Source organism: Ixodes scapularis, unplaced genomic scaffold (assembly GCF_016920785.2).
Source record: "Ixodes scapularis isolate PalLabHiFi unplaced genomic scaffold, ASM1692078v2 PGA_scaffold4__175_contigs__length_147842914, whole genome shotgun sequence".
Lineage (NCBI taxonomy): Eukaryota > Metazoa > Arthropoda > Arachnida > Ixodida > Ixodidae > Ixodes > Ixodes scapularis.
In genome coordinates, this window is record NW_024609879.1 from 47840876 (window position 1) to 47848031 (window position 7156).

The following is a 7156-nucleotide window of genomic DNA, read 5'->3' on the forward strand; positions in this document are numbered from 1 at the left end:
GCCTGCGACGACCCCAGTCCCCCGAGCCTGCGTCCCGCCGAGAGTTCCGGTCGCCGTCGCCGCGACGTCCAGCTTCGCCGATGCACCGACCCCGACGTGAAAGCCTGTCGCCCCTCGCTCCTCGCCGGGGAAACTAATCGCGGCAACTCCTGGAGGTGGATTTGCCGAAAACGACCGACGTAAAGAGCCTCCAAGAACGACGGAGCGCTCCCAGTCTCCCGACGCCACGCATCACAACGACGCTCCTGCATCGGTGTCCAACAACCTCAACGTTGTGATCGACGGCCTCGACGCATCGGCACTCGTGGACACCGGAGCAGACTACTCAGTCCTGAGTGGGAGGCTCTCCCGCCGCCTTTGAAAAGTCACCACGCCGTGGGATGGACCGCAAATACGAACCGCCGGAGGGCACCTCATCACACCAGTCGGGAGATGCACTGCTCGCGTCGAGATCCACGGTGAGACGTGCCCTGTGAAGTTCGTCGTTCTGCAAGACTGTTCAAGGGACGTTATCCTCGGAATGGACTTTCTCTGCGAGTATGGCGCCGTCATCGACCTCGGGGCAAACCAGCTGACGCTGCGAAAGCCTGTTTTACCACCGGTGGAGACCAACACGACGTCAACCGCGATCCGAGTTATCGCCGACCATGTAAACCTACCACTGCGGTCGAGTGTTTTCGTCACCGTCATAACCGACGCAGCGTCCAACTGCTCCTTGAAAAAGGATTCGGCTCGCACGAGGCGTAACGGATCTCCAAGAAGGACGTACAACTGTTCTTGTGACAAACTTCCGAGAGGAGCCGCAGCACCTAACGAAGGGTACCACTGTGGGCCACATTGAGGAGCCTCAGGCGCCAGTCGTGGTCACCGCAATCTCCGTAGAAACCTCGCCGTCACAGCAGAACAGCACGCCGCCGCCGCCGATCGACATTGACCCCGAGCTCAAAGCTCCTAAGCGCCGGGAACTGGTTGATCTCCTCGCTGAATACCGTGACTGTTTTGCCACGTCGTCGAAAGTTCGCCAAACACCAATGGCGAAACATCGCGTTATTACCGACGACGACGCGCTCCCTGTCCACCAGTCGCCGTATCGAGTCTCCTTAAAGGAAAGGAAGGTGATTCAGGATCAAGTCCAAGAAATGATCGACGACGACATCATTCAACCCTCAAGAAGCCCATGGGCGTCCCAAGTCGTCCTTGTAAAGAAGAAGGACGGAACCTTGCGGTTCTGCGTGATCTATCGTCGACTGAACGCTGTGACGAAGAAGGACGTCTATCCGCTCCCCCGCATCGACGATACGTTAGACCGACTGCGCCACTCCCAATATTTTTCGTCGATGGATCTGAAGAGTGGCTACTGGCAAATTGAAGTCGACAAACGCGACCGGGAGAAAACTGCCTTCGTCACTCCCGAATGGACTGTGCGAATTCAAAGCGATGCCGTTCGGGCTTTGTACTGCGCCAGCCACATTCCAGCGTGTCATGGACACCGTGCTGGCAGGTCTGAAATGACAGAGCTGCCTCGTCTACCTCGACGACGTCGTGGTATTTTCACGAGATTTCGACGAGCACCTGAAACGACTTCGAGCCGTGCTTCAAGCCACCAAGACCGCCGGCCTGTCGCTCAAGCCAACAAAGTGTCGATTCACCTATGGTGAACTTAAGTTCCCTGGCCACGTCGTGAGCAACAAAGGTGTTCTCCCTGACCCTAAGAAGACCCGCGCCGTGGCTGCATTTACGCCGCCGTCTGACAAGAAGGCCGTGAGAAGATTCCTCGGACTTTGTGCCTACTACAGACGATTTGTTCGGGACTTCGCCAAGCTGTCCGCACCGCTGACGCACCTCACGAAGGACGCCGTAAAGTTCGAATGGACAGAGGAACACCAGCGGTCATTCGATGAGCTGAAACGAAGACTCCAGACGCCCCCGATTCTTGGCCACTTCGACCAGTTTGCTGATACAGAGATCCACACGGACGCCAGTAACACCGGACTTGGCGCGGTACTTGTTCAAAGGCAGGACGGGGCAGAGCGAGTCATCGCATACGCGAGTCGGACGCTGTCTAAGGCGGAGAGGAACTACTCTACAACTGAAAAGGAGTGCCTTGCTGTCGTCTGGGCGATAACAAAGTTTCGGCCATATCTGTATGGAAGTCCTTTTCGCGTGGTCACGGACCACCACTCACTCTGCTGGCTCGCGAATCTGAAAGACCCCTCCAGACGCCTTGCCCGGTGGAGCCTACGACTGCAGGAGTTCGACATGACCGTTGTGTACAAGTCGGGCCGGAAGCACCATGACGCCGACTGCCTGTTAAGAGACGACGACGATGTCGAGGCCGGTCCTGCCTGTATCGAAGACGACGACGATGAGTGTTTCCTCGGCGCTTTGGACATCAGCGACATGGCAGCACTCCAACGAGACGACCCTGAACTGCGAGCGCTCATCGAGCACTTAGAGGGACAAGCGAGTTCGGTTCCCCGTGCTTTCTTAAGAATCCTGCATACATTCTCCATGCGGCGAGGGGTACTGTATAAGGAGAATTTCGTCAACAACACAGCATGGCTGTTGGTTGTTCCTGCCAGCCTTCGAGACGAAATATTCCAAGGATGCCATGACGACCCAACGGCTGGACACCTTGGCTACAGCAGGACGCTCGCGAGGATTCGAGAAAAGTACTACTGGCCGAGGCTACCGAAGACCGTTCACCTATATATTCGATTATGCCACGAGTGTCAGCGACGCAAGAAACCGCCAACGAAGCCGTCAGGACTTCTGCATCCGATTTCTCCCCCGTCTATGTCGTTCCAGCAAATCGGAATTGATTTACTTGGCCCTTTCCCATCGTCAACGTCGCGAAACCGCTGGATTATCGTCGCCACCGATTATCTGACACGGTACGCCGAGACGAAGGCCCTTCCAGCAGGCACGGCTGTTGAAGTCGCCAAGTTTTTCATTGAGTCCATTGTCCTCCGGCACGGCTCCCCTGAAGTCCTCATCACAGACCGTGGATCTTCGTTCATGGCCCAGCTGACGCAAGAGATCCTTCGTCTCAGTGGCACCGGCCATCGTCGAACCACTGCATACCACCCGCAGACCAACAGGCTGACCGAGCGACTCAACAAGACAATCGCCGATATGATCTCTATGTACGTCGACGTAGAGCACAAGACGTGGGACGAGGTCTTGCCCTACGTCACGTTCGCCTACAATACGGCGGTTCAGGAGACCACTGGATTCACCCCTTTCCAGCTGGTACATGGTCGGAAGGTAACGACCATGCTGGACGCAATGCTTCCCCATGAGCCATCTGACAATGAGAGCGACGACGCCCAGGCGGTTGCTCAACGCGCCGAAGAAGCCCGCCAGCTCGCCCGACTCATGATTCAAGACCAGCAACGCGTCGACGCGGGCCGCTACAACCTTCGTCGCAGGGACGTTCACTTCCAGCCCGGAGACAGGGTGTGGGTGTGGACGCCCATCCGTCGCCGCGGCCTCAGTGAGAACTGCTGAAACGGTACTTTGGACCATACAAGGTACTTCGTCGCCTCGGCGAGCTGAACTACGAGGTGATGCCTGACGGAACAAGAACATCATCACGACGCCCACCACGACCTGAAGTCGTCCACGTCGTGTGCCTGAAGCCGTACTACGCTCGATAGGACTGTGGATCTCATGTGTTTCAAATGACTCTTTAGTTTGCCATTCTTTTTATCTGCTTTGTTTTGTTTTGTGTTGCATCGGGGCGATGCACTTTTTAAGGGGGGAGTAATGCTGCGCGCCAAGTAGGCAGCGCGGCCGTAGCCTAACGGTTATCGCGCTCTCCTCCCACGCGAAGGGCCAGGGTTCGATTCCTGGCCGCGGCTACGCATTTTTGTTTACACTGTAATGTGATGTTCTGGTGAATTCGAGAACCGTCTAGCTGATTCGAGGTTAGAATGTTCTACGCGTCGAACCTTCTACATCGAATGCTCCAGAAGCCAACGCGTGTACAAAAGCGGCTCCGCCTGGCAAGCAGGATTCAGTTTCGCCCCAGCGCTCGACTGTGCTGCTACGCCGACTTCGACGCCCGCGACGCTCTATTATTATCTTTGTACCCTTTTAGTTTTGGCACAAGTTCGCCACATTAAACGTTTATCTCTTTCTGTTTATTTATTGTTCTTTTGGTCACCACCCGTGGCAATATTAACACCGCGTCATCCTTGAACCAGTTAACAAAGGCTTATTTCCGTTTTGTTAAATAGGACGGGATCAAACATGGCCGTGGAATGAAAATTTAATTTGGTTTACATCTGTTAATTTCTTAGAGTGCAGCTCTTAGGCGCCCGTTTTCGGCTTGAGCGTCATCGCCGTCATAGTCGCCGTTGGCGTAACCGCGCGTTTTATTATGGGAAACGTCCCATAATGCAACGCGCGGGTCTCACTCGTGAACGCGCATTGCATTATGGGACGTTTCCCATAATGACGCCATGTGTGACGTCACGAGGCTTTCGCGCGTTGCATTATGGAGAGCGTCCCATGATGCAACGCGCAATCGGCGACGGCGAGGCCAACGTCGCCGTCGGCGTAACCGCGCGTTGCGTTATGGCAAACGTCCCAGAATGCAACGCGCCGTCTCATTTGTGACTCGCGCGTTGCATTATGGGAAGCGTCTCATGATGCAACGCGCGGGTCGGCGACGCCAACGTCGCCGTGGGGGTAATTGCGCGTTGCGTTATGGGAAACGTCCAATAATACAATGTGCCGTCTCATTCGCCCTATTGGAAAAACCAGCATGAAAATCAAACTTGCAAAGCTGGTAAATAAGCTGGTCAATCTGGTCAATGTGGTAGTCAAACTGGTTTAACTGTAAATCAAGCTGGTTTAAGCTGGACAAGGTAGAATTTAAGCTGGTCAGTCTGGTTTAAGTAAAAACCAGCATGGTCTAACTAGAATCTGGTTTTAGATTCAATCTGGTGTAGCTGGGAGCCAGTCTGGTTTTAACTGGTCAAACTGGTTTTTCATGGAACCAATGTGGTCAAGCTGGGAGACAAAGTGGTCATGCTGGGAGACAAGCTGGTGAATCTGGTCGAACTAATAATCGTGGTGATCAAGCTGGTCATGCTGGGAGCGCGTACGCCAAGGTCGGCTAGAGATAGCCGAACTGGCATTGCTGGGAGCGCGCGCGCCAAGGCCGGCTTAGGATGGAGGGAGGCGCCACGTCCTGTTCTTTGTCCTGTTGTTTTTGGTAGACGACAGGGCGCGTCAGGCGCGCTGTAAGCTACCTTCGTGTGTGAGAAGAGAGAGAGTGGTAGGAACGGAGAATTTCAGACGCTTTTGGATATCTTAGGCAGACTTTCGAAGGGACGGCTGTGTGCGCGTTGTTTGGAGACTAGTTGAACGACGATGCAAGCGAAGCGGGTTTTGAGTTGACAGCGAGCGGCAGTCCGTTCAGTGCGGGAAGATGTCGGACGCCCCGACTGAGGCGTCACTTCGTGTTTTCGAACGTGTTTGTGCTCGTGAATGACGGTGGTGCCGAGGAGTATCGCCAATGCCATCCAAGCCACGCGGATTTCCTCGCCTCTGCCGACCACGCAAGTTACCGCTTCGCCCCCATCACTGGCGGGACCCAGGTTCGCTTCTTTCATCCGAGTAGTTTTTTCTTTAGCTATTGCCTGTTTTTGGCGTGTATCTAGTATTTTTCGTGTTGAAAGATAAAAAACAATCTGGTTTTATTAACATTGTTGGCTTTGCGCCGAGAACCACTGTCTGTGAGCTGGTGAGTACCGTGTCAGAGCCGAGGATATGTAGCATCTGAGTTCATGTGAGGCGGCCGCACGTACGAAAATAATCAATTGGATGCCGAGTTGGCTTTTCTGAAGAACTTGGGTTGTTTATCGTGTGTATTAATTTAAACAGGTTAAACTGGTTGAGAAGTCCACCAGCATGACCAGCATGCCAAACTGGGCATGCTGGGGCAATAACCCAGCATGAAGCTGGGACCAGATCAACCATCATGACCAGCATGCCAAACTGGGCATGCTGGGGCAATAACCCAGCTTGAACCTGGGACCAGATCAACCAACATGACCAGCATGCCAAGCTGGGCATGCAGGGACAATAACCCAGCTTGAAGCTAGGACCAGCTTAAGCTGGTTTTTTCAATAGGGCGTGACCAGCGCATTGCATTATGGGACATTTCCCATAATAACGTCACAAGGGTCCCGCGCGTTCCATTATAGAAAAAGCCCATGATGCAACGCGCGGGTCACTTGTGATCTGCGCGTTGCATCGTGGCGGCGGAACTTGCTTTTGATGAGTTGGGCATTTTTACTGCGGCACTGCGCTTCCGTAAAAATTTCCACGTGTTCTCAACGGCAAGTCTCACGGCTTACATAGGGTTTTGAAGAGCTTCTTCAACGAATGACTACGAACGAGTAGAAAACGTGTCTTCAGCATGCTGCCGCCAGCCTCCGCAACGCTCCAAAAACGCGATTTTTCAACATGCAAGATGGGTGACCGGTGGCTTCACTCTCGCGCTGCAGCTGCTGCGACCAAACGGGGATGCGCGATCCAGCCCTTTCCCCAGGCAGATGCCGAGCGCTCCGCGCTAGCGGTCGTTGAGCGGTCGGCCTCAGTGAGCGATCCACCACAGCGGCATGCGCTGCCACCGCTTTCATAGCGTCTGCCCTCGCTTTTTAACAGTTTCGGTTCCCACTGTTATCTTGCTGAAAGTATGAAGTTTAGATCGGAACTTAATGCTTTGACAAAAATGTTGATTATTACTACTTGATTAACGGTGACCCCGACGTTGAGACACTATTTATTTTTCCTTGCAGTTATATAAACCCGATGAAGACAAGTACTTTTTGCACGAGCCGTAGGAAGCACTAGACCCTTTGCAAAAATCCCAAAAGTCCGCGCGCCGGCGCGCGACAAATAATGGGAGTCCTTGGTATGCCCCTCCTCCCGCTACCACGTGGCATACGCGAGCAGACACAGGTTACCACGGCAACAGAGCAGCCGAGTTGGGCGAACGACGAGCCGACGGCTGTCCCTATCTCATCCCTCTCCAATTTGTACCCGTTCTGTCGTCTGCTGCACCAACGCTTCGTCGAACGCGGTCGAAACCTGACACGGTTGCGGTGCAAACTAAATGGATTCGGTGACACTTCAATAC